The sequence below is a fragment of the Mobula hypostoma genome, chromosome 29 (genome assembly GCF_963921235.1).
Source record: "Mobula hypostoma chromosome 29, sMobHyp1.1, whole genome shotgun sequence".
Lineage (NCBI taxonomy): Eukaryota > Metazoa > Chordata > Chondrichthyes > Myliobatiformes > Myliobatidae > Mobula > Mobula hypostoma.
The window spans coordinates 4004032-4020189 of record NC_086125.1 but is presented as its reverse complement, the minus strand read 5'-3'; positions in this window follow the sequence as shown (position 1 = coordinate 4020189).

The following is a 16158-nucleotide window of genomic DNA, read 5'->3' as shown; positions in this document are numbered from 1 at the left end:
CACTGGAGGCAGGAAACATGTTCCCGCTGATGGGTGAGTCCAGAACCAGAAGCCACAGTTTAAGAATAAGGGGTAGGTCATTTAGAACGGAGTTGAGGAAAAACTTTTTCACCCAGAGAGTGGTGGATATGTGGAATGCTCTGCCCCAGAAGGCAGTGGAGGCCAAGTGTCTGGATGCTTTCAAGAAAGAGATGGATAGAGCTCTTAAAGATAGCGGAATCAAAGGTTATGGGGATAAGGCAGGAACTGGATACTGATTGTGGATGATCAGCCATGATCACAGTGAGTGGTGGTGCTGGCTCGAAGGGCCAAATGGCCTACCCCTGCACCTATTGTCTATTGTCTATTGAGGTAAATTTAGATCAGTACAAAGAAGCACATGGACATAGGGGTGAAGGGCCTGTCTTTCTCTTGTACATCTCTGTTACTCTATGAGTGTGATGTTTGTAAGAAATCCAAAAGCTAATAGGACTGATCAGGATTTGACCTTCTCTGAAGTATCACTCCAATTTATTATTACAGGCCTTGACATAAACCACAATATGAGTCAGGCTAATGAAATTTCCTCTCTAGGTTGGCCTGTCAACATAATTCAGTGTTTCACTTTCTCTGTTTAATAAAGGCTCCTGAAAATGTGCCATGTTTAATACCTTCCAAGTTGTCCCTGTGTACAAATCCTCAGCAACATGTAAAGGGAGATTTAAGACCACAAAGATGGCACAAAACACATGGTTTACTGGGCAGTAGGATTTCAACACCAAGTGCCAGGAATGCAGTGAAAATATGTGTAAGTGATATAGAGAGACATGCCATATTCCCTTTCCCCCACACTGTTCATATCTTTATATTAACATGTACTGTGGGTTACTAATAAATAACTATATTCTGGAAGTAATAGAATGCTTACTTAACAACAACAACCACTTGTGTCTTGCAGTGCCATGCTTCCAGATCTTTCTATCATTTCTGCGCACGCTCAAAACTCTCTCCAATCATGTTCTTACACATGATATCACCACATCTTCCTTTTCTTAAAAAGAAAAACAATTAGCAACATTGACCAGAGCAAATGCATAATTTAACATGTCTCTATCAGTCTCTCTGGGGGTTTACAAACACGAGTAGACACACAGTTCTTGGGTTTTGTCGTTATTTCCATGTTCTGTCTGGTCTGCATCAATTAACTGAAACTCTGAAGTTGGCTGTTTCTTGAGGTCTTTGTGACTTCTTCTTAACACTGCTCCTTCTTCTGTTTGGACCATGTATGAACTGGGTTGTACTTCTTCAAGTACTTAAATTAGCTTTTTTAATTCCGTCCACTTCCATTTGTATTGAAATACGAATCTTCTTCATCTAGTTCATTCATTAACAGTGTAATCTCTTTTTTATGCTGAGACTTCATCATTTCAATAAAACTTCTCAATTCCTTCATGTGCTTTCACTTCTTCAATTGGATCCTGATTCTTTTCACTCATCGGCTTCAGATCGGTATTGTATTGTACCGGCAAGTTTGGCCTCTGTCCTCCTGCAGAGGTGAGATTGTGATGGAATGCATGGCCCATTGATGCATGACCGCTACTTCCAGAGGGCAAAATTGCAACTCCTGGTTTTGGTAGTAATGCTTTGTCAGATGCTGGTCACAAGGGGATGGGTCTGGGAGATTTCTTTATGACTTCTAGCCGTTCCATTCCGTCAAGCTCTGTTTTCAGTTGATGACGTAATGCAAAAGGCACTTTTCTACATGGATGTACTACGGGTGGCACTGTGTTGTCAATTTTAATCATGTGCTCTTTTGGAAGACAACCAAACCCTTTGAACCAGTCCACATACTCTTTCATCAAGTCACTGTATTCTGCCTCTGTGTCACTGTCCAGGACTAAGACTCTTTTCACCAAATTCAGTCTCTCACAGGCAGATATGTCCAGTATTGACTATACATTCCTTGGCACTACCACAAATGAAAGCATGTGCACAATATTTTTGTGTGATACTTTTGCTACATATATTCCTTTAACTGGAATGTCTGAACCTGAATACCCAGTCACTTATAACTTTGTTTTATGTAACTTTGGTCTTGGCTTTAATGCATTAAACTCAGATTCTACACGAACATTTACTTGTGCTCCAGTATCAAGTTTAAACAGAATATTGATTTGGTTCACTTGCAATGGAATAGTCCAGTCATTCTTACTTTGTTTGTTTTCACAAAGCACATCTATATAAAACTCCTCAAGTTCATTTTCAAGCACTGCATTTACTTGTTTTATTTTCTTTCTATTTCTGCAACAGCGTGAAAAATGATTACTCTTACCGCAGTCATTGCACATTTTCCCATATGCTGGACACTGTTTTGGCCGATGCTGCCATTCACAGTGATCACATAGCTTTTTTCTCTCAGATGACGTCTTGCTCTCTGTCGTTTTTGTTGTCGTCTTATTATTTTTTCTAATATGTTCATGTTACCTCACAGCGAATACGTTGCAGTTCTCAATGAAAAGTTCTTTAGCCTGTGACATCATGATTTTTGAAGCTTTGCAGAGCATCAAAGCTTTTTCCGAGTCTAAGGCTTGTTCTCTTAACAGTCTTTCTCTCAGACCATTATCCAGAATGCCACAAACAATTCTGTCTTTAATGAGAGGGTCTGTCAGTTCTCCAAACTCACATGTTTTACTGCGGTGTCTCAACTCAGTAACATATTGATCAATAGTATCACCTATTCTCTGCATACATGTAAAAAATTTGTACCACTCATATGTCACATTATGCTTCGGTATACAAAATGCTTCAAATTTGTCCATTATCGATATTAGATTTAAATTCTCTCTGGGTGTTCCAGATCCTTTCCATATTCCAAAGACATTTGGGTTAATAGTTCAACTGCTCACATGGCATAATTGGGATTAGTTTAAAATAGCTGAGTGGTGTGGGTTCCTTGAACTTGAAGGGCTTGATATCTCTAAATAAAAAAATATATAATGTTATCAATTTCTATCAGGGCTTCCATAAAGGAGGACTTTGGGCCTCGTATTTAAGAAAGGATGTGCTGACATTGGAGAGGGTTCAAAGGAGGTTCACAAAATGATTCTGGGATTGAAAGGCTTGTCGTATGAGTAGTGTTGATGGCTCTTGGCCTCTATTCAGTGGTATTAGAAGAATGAAGGGTGGCCTCTTTGAAGCCTTCCAAACGTTGAAAGGCCTCGACAGAGTGCATGTGGAGGGGAGAGTCCAGGGCCAGAGGACACAGCCTCAGAATAGAGGGGTGTTCTTTAAGAACAGAGATGAGGAGAAATTTCTTTAGTCAGGGGGTGGTGAATCTGTGGGATTCATTGCCACAGGCTGCTTTGGAGACAAGTCATTGGGTATATTTAAGGCAGAGGTTGATAGGTTCTTGACTGGTCAGGGCATGAAGCTATACGGGGAGAAGGCAGGAGATTGGGGCTGAGAAGGAAAATGGATCAACTATAATGAAATGACGGAGCTGACCTGATGAATCAAATGGCTTAATTTTGCTCCTATATTTATAGAAACATAGAAAATAGGTGCAGGAGTAGGCCATTCAGCCCTTCGAGCTTGCACCGCCATTCAGTATGATCATGGCTGATCATCCAACTCAGAACCCTGTACCAGCCTTCCCTCCATACCCCCTGATCCCTTTAGACACAAGGGCCATATCTAACTCTCTCTTAAATATAGCCAATGAACTGGTCTCAACTGTTTCCTGTGGCAGAGAATTCCACAGATTCACCACTCTCTGTATGAAGAAGTTTTTCCTAATCTCGGTCCTAAAAGGCTTCCCCTTTATCCTCAAACTGTGACCTGTCGTTCTGGACTTCCCCAACATCGGGAACAATCTTCTTGCATCTAGCCTGTCCAATCCCTTTAGGATTTTATACGTTTCAATAAGATCCCCCCTCAATCTTCTAAATTCTAACGAATATAAGCCTAGTCGATCCAGTCTCTCATCATATGAAAGTCCTGCCATCCCAGGAATCAATCTGGTGAACCTTCTTTGTACTCCGCCTATGGCAAGGATGTCTTTCCTCAGATTAGAGGACCAAAACTGCACACAATACTCCAGGTATTTGATGGTCTTATGGTCTTATTAAAAACTCTGATATTTCAATGAAAATAACAAGTTTGCCCAACATCTCCTTCTAGATGATGCTCTCTAATCCAGTTAGTATCCTAGTAGACCTCTCTACCTCCTCACATCCTCCCTGTAATGGAGTGACCAACATTGTGCACAATAAGTTGCAGACACTGGTCTCAGAATTGGACTGGTTGCAAGTACTCCACAATGTTGAGTGGGCAGTGAAGAAGAAGAGCATGTGGCCCAGCTGGCTGGGTTGCTAACCTCAGATCCAGTGAAACAACTGTTACGTACCCCGTAACTGGGTTGCCAAACCAGCAGAAATGGATCACTCAGTTGGAGTCTGGAGTACTAGAACTAAGAAAGTTTTATTAAAGCACCGACTGTGACCCCTCCTCCAGATGCGGTCGATCCTCTGCAGTGAACCCGGCACCCAGGCAAGGGCGGACACACACCAGGTTCCCGCTGATCGTACCTTTCCACCCACTCGTGAGAAGCGTACCGCTTCCAGGGTCTCGTTACCTCGGGTGGCGTGTGTGTCTGTCTTAGCGAACCTGTCCCTTTTTATCCCCCTGCTGGGGTATCGCCTGTCCATCACTTCAAACAGTTCAGGGCTCAAAGGGGGGAGCCGCTCCAGACAGCTCTTCCTCCCACATCCCTTCATTACACATCTCCAGACGCTGCTCCATTGTTCCTTATCTCTCCTTCCCCTGAGGGCAGGTGGCAGACCAACTGCTGATGCCACTGATGCTAGCCCAGGCCAGCAAACATCTTAATTTTATGTGTATTCTCGTAACACAACATACACACAATGCTGGAGGAACTCAGCAGGCCAGGCAGCATCTATTCAAAAGAGTACACTTAATATTTCGGGCCAAGACCCTTCATCAGGACAGGAGAGAAAACGATGAGGAGTCAGAGTGAGAAGGTGGGGGGAGGAGAGGAAGAAGCACAAGGTGATGGGTGAAATTGGGAGGGGCGGGTGGTGAAGTAAAGAGCTGGGAATTGATTGGTAAAAAGGTACAGGCTTGGAGAAGAGGGAATCTGATAGGAGAGGACAGAAGGCCATGGAAGAAAGAAAAGTGTGTAGAGCACCAGAGGGAGATGATGAGCAGGTAAGGAGATAATGTGAGAGAGGGAAATGGTGAAGGTGAGGGTGGAGGGGTTGGACCGGAAGTTCAAGTAATCAACGTTCATGCCACCAGGCTGGAGTCTACCCAGGTGGAATATGAATGTTGCTCCTCCACCCTGAGTGTGGCCTCATTGTAACAGTGGAGGAGGCCATGGATTGACACATCAGAATGGGAATAGGAAGTGGAATTAAAATGAGTGGCCACTGGAAGATCCTGCTTTTTCTAGCAGACTGAGCATAGGTGTTTGGCGAAGAGGTCTCCCAATCTACATTAGGTCTCACTGATATACAGGAGGCCACACCGGGAGCACCGGATACAGTATATCACCCCAACAGACTCACAGGTGAAGTGTTGCCTCACCTGGAAGGACTGTCTGGGGCCCTGAGTGGTAGTGAGGGAGGAGGTGTAGGTACAGGTGAGGCAGTTGTTCTGCTTGCAAGCGATCCCTGTAGAAAGCAGGAAGCGGGGGGGGGGGGGTAGGGGAGGGGAGGGAAGGTTGTACAAGTTCAGTCCTGACATCTGGAACTGCCTATGTGGACGGGCTCCAGTTTCCACCTACGTTCCAAAGAAGTGCAGACCGTGGGAGTGTTCTGAAAGTGTTCGGTCCATTGACGTGATATGACATTGTGAAGGTCAAGTGTTTTGTGTGCTACATAGAAGAAGAACAGGCAAATCGCTGCTTCAGCTGTGGTGGGTGTTGGTTTGGGTCCCAGAATGGTCAAATCAGATTACATTCATTTCTCAACCAACATCACTAATGCAGGTCAGTTTGTTACTATTCTAACAATGTTTATTGTGCTAAAGCTGTCACATCTGTATACTACATTACAAAAGTGATTGAACCAGATGTGATTATCGGGTAGTACACTTTCATAAATTTGTGACTAAAATGGTTTCTACTTTTATTGATTCGATGCTTTAGAAACTGTCCGTCCTGAAACTGTTGTCAGAATTACACTGTAAATTCCTTAGATATCTTATCTTGTCTAATTACACTACATGTTATCTTCCTGTATCTTAGAGATACTGAGGTAGTGATTATCTTGCCTTTGATGTTTCGATGTACATGTGACAAAGTGAACTTAATGAGAAAGGATTGTGTTATTTACTTCACGAACAAGAGAAGATCTGCAGAACTGGAAATCTAAGTAACACACACAAAAGACTTGAGGAACTCTGCAGGCCAGGGTCTCGGCCTGAAATGTCAACTGTACCTCTTCCTAGAGATGCTGCCTGGCCTGCTGCGTTCACCAGCAACTTTGATGTGTGTTGGGTGGGAAGAGGTATAGTCCAGGTAGCTGTGAGAGTCCATGTGTTTATAATAAACATCAGTAGATAAGCTGTCTCCAGAGATAGAGACAGTAAGATTGAGAAAGGGGAGGGAGGTGTCGGAAATGGACCCGGTAAATTTGAGGGCAGGGTGGAAGTTGACGAAAGAGGCAAAGTTGACGAAGTCGATGAGCTTTTCATGGGTACAGGAAGCAGCACCAATTCAGTCGTCAATGTAGCATGGGAAAATTTGGTGTCGGGTACCAGTGTAGGCTTGGAACATAGACTGTTCCATGTAGCCGACCCATACGAATACCCATGGCTACACTTTTTGTTTGAAGGAAGTGGAAGGTGCCAAATGAGAAATTTTTGAGAGCGAGGACAAGTTCCACCAGGTGGAGGAGAGTGGCGGTGGAGGGAACTAGTTGGGTCTGATGCCCAGAGAGAAACGGAGAGCTTTGAGGCCTTCCTGGTGGGAGATGGAAGTGTATAGGGAATGGACATCCATAGTGAAGATAAGATGATGGAAACAGGGAACTTGAAATCATTGAGAAGATCCAGAGCATGTGAAGAATCATGGATGTGGGTGGGAAGGGACTGAACTAGGGGGGATAAGACAGACTCGAGGTATGCCGATATGAGTTCAGTTTGGCAGGAACAAGCTGAAACAATGGGAATACCCGGACACGTGGGTTTGTGGATCTAGGGTAGGAGGTAGAAACAGGAGATGTGGGGTGTAGGAACTATGAGGTTGGTGACAGTAGATGGGAGATCCCCAGAGCTAATAAGGTCAGTGATGGGGTGGGAGACAATGATCTGCTGCTCCTTAGTGGGGTCCTGTATGAGGAGTAAGTAAGAGGAGGTGTCTGAGAGTTGTTGCTGAGCCTCAGCAAGATAGAGGTCAGTCCATCTAGACTACTACAGCACGTCCTTTATCTGTGGATTTGATGGTGAGGTTCGGACTAGTGTGGAGGGACTGGAGAGCAGAGCATTCAGAAGGGGTGAGGTTGGAATTGGAGAGAGGAGTGTTGAAGTCGAGGCGGTTGATGTCCCGTCAGCAGTTGGCAACATAAAGATCCAGAGCAGGCAGAAGACCAGGGCAGGGTGTCCAGGAAGAGGAGGAGGGTTGAAGACGAGAGAAGGGTCATCAGTGTGGGGTGGAGTGTTCCTTGCCAAAGGAGTAGGCTCGGAGACAGTGATGGCGGAAGAAAAGCTTGGCGTCATGGCGGACACGGAACTCACTGAGCGTAGTAGGCACAGGGGGACAAAGGTGAGGCCCTTACTGAGGACAGAACATTCTGCCTCAAAGAGGGGAAGGTCAGAGGGAATGGTGAAGACCTGGCACGGATGAGAGCTGGGATTGGAGGGGGAAAAGGGGTTGGTAGTGTCTGAGGAGAAGGGAGGTTTGAGATGTTCAGGGATGGTGGGATGAGAGGAAGATGGAGTCTTCAAGGGCCCAAGAGCTGGTGGTGGGACCTAAGAAGTTATTTACTTACTTCTTTAAATTCCTGAGAGTGAGTTTTATTCCATCTTTCAAGTTTTTTGGGGAAAGGTCTGTGAATGCTGTAGGGGCAGATTTCATGCCTCAAAGGGCTATAATGTGGTGGGGGGGGCACGTCTGTGTTGATAACTGATAATGGCATCTTTTAAATGAAGCAGAGACACTGTTAGCCACTGGGTCATCCAGTGCAGAGGCATGAGGTTGGACATATATTCAGGCTCACTACAAAGAGCAGATTCTGCATCTGGTGAGGTCAATCAAACTGCCCATTAAGAGTGGAAGAAACAGAAGTTAATGCAGAAAATGTAGCAAACGAACTCCCAATCTAAGTAAAACAGAAATTCAGAGAGCAGAGGGTAGTGAAACATGTTCTTCCGTTCAATGCTGTTCACACTTTCTTCATAGATTGTGCCTTTAGATCCAAAAAGATCAAAAGATTCAAAGTTCATTTGTTGGTCATGGTGGATTTAAAATACGGATGAAAATGTCGAACTCAAATGGGTCAAGGATGGTGGAAACAGACAGATCAATTTTCTTTGTTCCTGCCATGTGCTTGGAGATGGAGGCTGCCATTTTGTGGAACTGTTTTACATCCTCCATTTTGCGAGATGGAGCTGCTTTGCTTTCTGTGTTTTAAAGTAAACACAATGTTGCTTTAGGTAAACTGCTGGACCAGGAGATCATTTCCAAATGATAAGTTATTTGTGAGGCATTTTTGATATAACATGCAGCTTTGTAAATGTTGGGGTCTGTGCCTGCTTGGTTACTGAGGAGAACAGAGAGCCATAAATTACCAACTGTCACTTGCTGGGAAGAGGGTAATAAAAGGATGTTGGACTGGAGCAAAGCCAATAAAAAAGGTGTCAATTGTCAATAAGATGACCTATAGTCAATGCCACAGGAACGCAATATTTGGATTGGTAAGGAACGAATATAAATGTCGACACCGAGTGTGCTATCAGCAATAACTCTCTCAAGAGACTCACCATCACAAGGAAGAACCCCCATGCCAGGAGCTGGGAGAAGAAAGGATCGATGACCTGGAGATGAGTTATAGGGAGATCCCCTATTTCAGTGTTATATATTGGACAAGTTGTCTGAGTGAGTATTGGTACAGAGGGAACAGCAGAATTCTAAGTTGTTTGCCTGGGGTCAACATAGTTACATTGTTCTTTGTGCAGAGACATCAAAGTGCAAGCTTCCATTAATTACGAGTTGCACAGTGAGTTTCCTAAAAGAGTTCCGTTGATGAATGGTCAACACATTTATTATCAAAGTATGTATGTAGTATACAACCCTGAGATGCGTCTTCCCACAGACTACCACAAAACAAAGAAACTCTAAGGAATCCGTTCAAAGAAAACATTGAACATCCAACAGGGGAAAAAGAAACAAACTGCAAAAACAAGCAAATAACACACAAATCAGAGACGATTTAGCTTGTACTGAGGCTTTTTGAGCTTCTAGGTGGTTGACAAGGCCAGTCTGGGAAGTAGAAATGGCAATGTGATGAGAAAGCTTAATTATCATCCTGTTGTGAACATTTTGTTTTAGGATTAAGGAGCAGGGGGTCAAAGATCAACTTTATTCACCATATCAAGTCAAGTCAAGTCAAGTTTACTGTCATTTAACAATATGCCATCAAACGAGACAACATTTCTCCAGACCGGAGTGTAAAGCATAGTAGTATACACAACACACAATAGTTTAGGAAAGTAAGGATAAAATCTACAGATGCCTGTGGATACACAAACAATACATTAGAAATTTGCTGTGGTGAGTCGGTCAGGGTGTGAAATATAACAAAGAAACAACAACATTTCACAAACATAAAGAATAAGGAATTAAATAAAAACGAAGTTAGAGGTTAAAGTATAGATATGGAATAATCGTGTGGGCACGTGGCCAAGTGGTTAAGGCATTGGACTAGTGACCTGAAGGTCGTGAGTTCAAGCCCCAGCCGAGGGAACGTGTTGTGTCCTTGAGCAAGGCACTTAATCACACATTGGTCTGCAGCGACACTGGTGCCAAGCTGTATGGGTCCTAATGCCCTTCCCTTGGACAACATTGGTGTCGTGGAGAGGGGAGACTTGCAGCATGGGCAACTGCCGGTCTTCCATACAACCTTGCCCAGGCCTGCGCCCTGGAGAGTGAAGACTTTCCAGGCGCAGATCCATGGTCTCGCAAGACTAATGAATGCCTTTATTTATTTATTTGTTTGTTTGTTTGTTTGCTTGTTTGTTTGTTTATTTATTTATTTATTTATGGAATAAAATGCACATAAATAGATAAATATCAGCATGTAAACAGCATTATAAAAAGTGGATCAAAGTGCATCCAGGACAATAGATAGAGTGGGTTGGGGTGGCTAACTAGAATGCTTAATCAGATTAACTGCCTGAGGGAAGGAATTTTTAAGATGGTGAGAGTGTTTTGTTTTAATAGCTCTATAGCACTTTCCAGACAGGAGCTTTTGGAAAAGGCAAGTTTCAGTGTAGAGTGTTTGCAATGGTTTTCCCTGCCAGCTGCTTTGCTCTGGATAAACACCATGTGGAATGGCTTTAAAATGCAAGGATGGGTTCAGGAGCTCCTTCAATGGAAATTTGCCCCCTATTCCCGTGCTTTCATGGTGTTTTCATTCCTGGCATGGGCCCTTGACTCAAGGCTCCTCAATTCACAGTGAGTCAAGCACTGCCCACAGTGTGGCACAGATTCACTTTCGCCCAAGCGAGCCTGCCATGCTCCTTAGTCTCATGCTGTTAAATGCTCCCTGTTAGCAATGGGTGCATTGGTGTTCAGCTAACAGGGAGCCTGTTATAATATTGCAGTTTCCAGCCAGATTTGTTTGGCAGACTTCACCTAGGTTGCATCATTAACAGCACTCAGAGGAAATGATTGTTGGACAGGAGAATGTATGTATGCCGGAATGATTTAAATTATGCCTTGACAGTAATTAGTTAGCAATTTCCCATCTGCCTTCTTTTATTTACCATTTGCTGCAGAATTATTAAAGTTGTTATAGTCTCCCACAAGCTAATAAATATCCCAGAGGGTCAGAATTTACAAGGCAAGGGCATGTGTTTGTTTTCTGACTTTCCTGACTTCAAGAAGACAGAGCAGGTATCAAGGACAACAGTTATGTTTCATGTTTCATGTGTACACCGAAGCATACAGTGAAATGCAACACACATAAAACTTGCCGGTGAACGCAGCAACTGCAGATCTCCTCATGTTTGCGTTTTTAAATACAGTGAAATGCTTTGTTTGTGTTGGCATTAATGACCAAAGCAGCGGAGGGTGTGCTGGGGGCAGCCTGCAAGTGTTGCCACACATTCCGGTACCAACATAACATGGCTCCAGCAAATGGGCATCGACTTTCAGACTTCCGATTCGACTGCTGGGCCTCAATCCTCAGCATCGACCCCAGGACCCACCGAACGTTGAATATCAGGCCTCAAACTTCACACTTGCTCATGATGAGACCCCAGGCACTAGGCCTCCAACTCCAGTCTCACCAGTTTGCAGCTCAATGACCTTCGTCTGGTCAGCGATAAAGAGGAGCTAGAGGCAGGTAGTCACACGGGGGTCTTGGGAGACAGGTTAGTGGGTAACAGTCAGGAGAAGGAAGGGCAGGAGTCAGATACTAGAGTACCCCTTGACAATAAGTACTCCTGTTTGAGTATTGTTGGGGGAGACGGCCTACCTGGGGGAAGCAACAGTGGCCGCGCCTCTGGCACAGAGTCTGGCCCTGTGGCTCAGAAGTGTAGGGGAAAGGAAGAGAATGGCAACAATGATAGGGGACTCTATAGTTAGGGGGTCAGACAGGCGATTCTGTGGACATAGGAAAGAAACACCAATGGTAGTTTGCCTCCCAGGTGCCAGGGTCGGGAATGTTTCTGATCGCGTCCACGATATCCTGAAGTGGGAAGGAGAACAACCAGAGGTCGTGGTACATATTGGTACCAATGACATAGGTAGGAAAAGGGAGGAGGTCCTGAAAACAGACTACAGGGAGTTAGGAAGGAAGTTGAGAACCAGGACCACAAAGGTAGTAATCTCGGGATTATTGCCTGAGCCACGTGACAGTGAGTATAGGAATAGAGTGAAGTGGAGGATAAATATGTGGCTGAGGGATTGGAGCAGGGGGCATAGATTCAGATTTCTGGATCATTGGGACCTCTTTTGGGGCATGCGTGACCTGTACAAAAAGGACATTTTGCACTTGAATCCCAGGGGGACCAATATCCTGGCGGGGAGGTTTGCTAAGGCTATTGGGGAGAGTTTAAACTAGAACTGCTGGGGGGTGGGAACCGAACCGAAGAGACAGCGGAAGAGGCAGTTGGCTCATAAATAGAGAAAGCTTGAAGACAGTGCGAGTGGGAGGATGGGCAGGTGATAGAGGAGGGATGCGCTCAGACCGATGGTTTGAGATGTGTCTATTTTAACACAAGGAGTATGATGAACAAAGCGGATGAGCTTAGAGCGTGGATCAGTACTTGGAGCTATGATGTTGTGGCCATTACAGAGACTTGGATGGCTCAGGGGCAGGGATAGTTACTTAGAGTGCCAGGCTTTAGATGTTTCAGAAAGGACAGGGAGGAAGGCAAAAGAGGTGGGGGTGTGGCACTGTTGATCAGAGATAGTGTCACAGCTGCAGAAAAGGAGGAAGTCATGGAGGGATTGTCTACCCAATCTCTGTGGGTGGAAGTTAGAAACAGGATGGGGGCAATAACTCTACTGGGGGGGTTTATAGACCACCCAATAGTAACAGGGACATTGAGAAACAGATAGGGAGACAGATTCTGGAAAGGTGTAATAATAACACGGTTGTCGTGGTGGGAGATTTTAATTTCCCAAATACAAGATAATGAGAGGCATTGATCGTGTGGATATTCAGACGCTTTTTCCCAGGGCTGAAGTGGCTAGCATGAGAGGGCATAGCTTTAAGGTGTTTGGAAGTAGGTACAGAGGAGATGTCAGGGGTATGTTTTTTACGCAGAGAGTGGTGAGAGAGTGGAATGGGCTGCCAGCGGTGGTGGTGGAGGCGGAAATTATAGGGTCTTTTGGATACATAGATACATGGAGCTTAGAAAATAGAAGGTTATGGGTAAGCCTAGGTAGTTCTAAGGTAAGGATATGTTCAGCACAGCCTTGTGGGCCAAAGGGCCTGTATTGTGCTGTAGATTTTCTATGTTTCTATATAGCTTCTAGAACAAAGGGTTTAGATGGGGTGGAGTTTGTTAGGTGTGTTCAGGAAGGTTTCTTGACACAATATGTAGATAAGCCTACAAGAGGAGAGGCTGTACTTGATCTGGTATTGGGAAATGAACCTGGTCAGCTGTCAGATCTCTCAGTGGGAGAGCATTTTGGAGATAGTGATCACAATTCTATGTCCTTTACCATAGCATTGGAGAGGGATAGAAACAGACAAGTTAGGAAAGCGTTTAATTGGAGTAAGTGGAAATATGAGGCTATCAAACAGGAACCTGGTAGCATAAATTGAAAAGGGATGTTCTCAGGGAAGCGTGCGGCAGAAATGTGGCAAACGTTCAGGGGATATTTGCTTGGAGTTCTACATAGGTAATTTCCAATGAGATAGGGAAAGGATGGTAGGGTACAGGAACCGTGGTGTACAAAGGCTGTTGAAAATCTAGTCAAGAAGAAAAGAAAAGCTTACTAAAGGTTCAAAAACTAGGTAATGATAGAGATCTAGGAGATTATAAGGCTAGCAGGAAGGAGCTTAAGAAAGAAATTAGGAGAGCCAGAAGGGGCCATGAGAGGGCCTTGGCAGACAGGATTAAAGAAAACTCCAAGGTATTCTACAAGTATGTGAAGATCAAGAGGATAAGACGTGAGAGAATAGAACCATTCAAGTGTGACAGTGGAAAAGTGTGTATGGAAACGGAGGAGATTCTTTGCTTCAGTATTCACTATGGAAAAGGATCTTGGCGATTGTAGGAATGACTTACAGCAGACTGAAAAGCTTGAGCATGTAGATATTAAAAAAGAGGATGTGCTGGAACTTTTGGAATGCATCAAGTTGAATAAGTCACCGGACGAGATGTACTGGAGGCTACTGTGGGAGGTGAGGGAGGAGATTGCTGAGCCTCTGGTGATGATCTTTGCATCGTCAATGGGGATGGTAGAGGTCCTGGAGGAATGGAGGGTTGCAGATGTCATTTCCTTATTCAAGAAAGGAAGCAGAGATAGCCCAGGAAATTATAGACCAGTGAGTTTTACTTTAGTGGTTAGTAAGTTGATGGAAAAGATCCTGAGAGACAGAATTTATGAACATTTAGAGAGGCATAATATGATCAGGAATAGTCATCATGGCTTTGTCAAAGGCAGGTCGTGCCTTACGAGCCTGAATAAATTTTTTGCGGATGTGACTAAACGTGTTGGTGAAGGTAGAGCCGTTGATGTAGTGTATATGGATCTAAGCAAGGCATTTGATATGGTACCCCATGCAAGGCTTATTGAGAAAGTAAGGAGGTATGGGATCCAAGGGGACATTGCTTTGTGGATCCAGAATTGGTTTGCCCACAGAAGGCAAAGAGTGGTTGTAGACGGGTCATGTTCTGCATGGAGGTTGGTGACCAGTGTTGTGCCTGAGAGATCTGTTCTGGGACCCCTTCTTTTCGTGATTTTTATAAATGACTGAGATGAGGAAGTGGAGGGATGGTTTAGTAAATTTACTGATGACACAAATGTTGGGGGTGTTGTGGTTAGTGTGGAGGGCTGAGAAGTGGCAGATGGAGTTCAACCCAAATAAGTGTGAGGTGGTTCATTTTGGTAGGTCAAATATGATGAGAGAATATAGTATTAATGGTAAGACTCTTGGCAGTGTGGAGGATCAGAGGGATCTTGGGGTCCGAGTCCATAGGACACTCAAAGCTGCCCTGCAGGTTGACTCTGTGGTTAAGAAGGCATACGATGCACTGGCCTTCATCAACCATGGGATTGAGTTTAGGAGCCTAGAGGTAATGTTGCAGCTATATAGGACCCTGGTCAGACCCCACTTGGAGTACTGTGCTCAGTTCTGGTCACCTCGCTACAGGAAGGATGTGGAAACCATTGAAAGGTATAGAGGAAATTTACAAGGATTTTGCCTGGATTGGGGAACATGCCTTATGAGAATAGGTTGAGTGAAGTTGGCCTTTTCTCCTTGGAGTGATAGAGGATGAGAGGTGACCTGATAGAGGAGTATAAGGTGATGAGAGGCATTGATTGTGTGGACAGACAGAGGCTTTTTCCCAGGGCTGAAATGGCTAACACAAGACGGCATAGTTTTAAGGCTCTTGGAAGTAGGTACAGAGGAGATGTTGGGGGTGAGTTTTTTATGTAGGGAGTGGTGAGTGTGTGGAATGAGCTGCTGGCGATGGTGGTGGAGGCGGATACGATAGGGTCTTTTAAGAGTCTTCTGATGGAGGTTAGAAAAATAGAGGGCTATGGGTAACTCTAGGTAATTTCTGAAATAAGTACATGTTCGGCACAGCATTGTGCTGTAGGTTTTCTACGTTTCTGTGTTTAGAAATGATAGTGTTAAACGCTGACCTACGGTGTTTATAAAAAATATTCAACCTCCTCCTTGGAAGTTTTCAAGTTTTATTGCTTTACAACATTGAATCACAGTGGAAATAATTTGGTGTTTTTGACACTGATCAACAGTAAAAGACTCTTTCGTGTCAAAGTGAAAACAGATCTCTACAAAGTAATCTGAATTAATTACAAATATAAAACACAAAATAATTGATTGCATAATTATTCATCCCCCTTAATATGACACGCTAAATCATCACTGCTGCAGCCAATTGGTCTTCGAACGCACATAATTTGTTAAATGGAGATGACCTGTGTGCAGTCAAGGTATTTCAATAGATTGTAGTAAAAATACACCTGTATCTGGAAGATCCCACTGCTGGTGAGTCAGTAACCTGGTAAAAACTACACCATGAAGACAAAAGAACACTCCAAGCAACTGCGCAGAAAGATTATTGAAAAGCACAAGTCAGGAGATGGTTACAAGAAAATTTCCAAATCACTGAACTGGTCCCCCTCGGATTCAAGTGCAACCCATCCCTTTTGTGTAGGTCCCACCTGCCCCAGAAGAGGTCTCAATGATCCAGAAATCTGAATCCCTGGACCCCCACCCCACTCTAATTCTT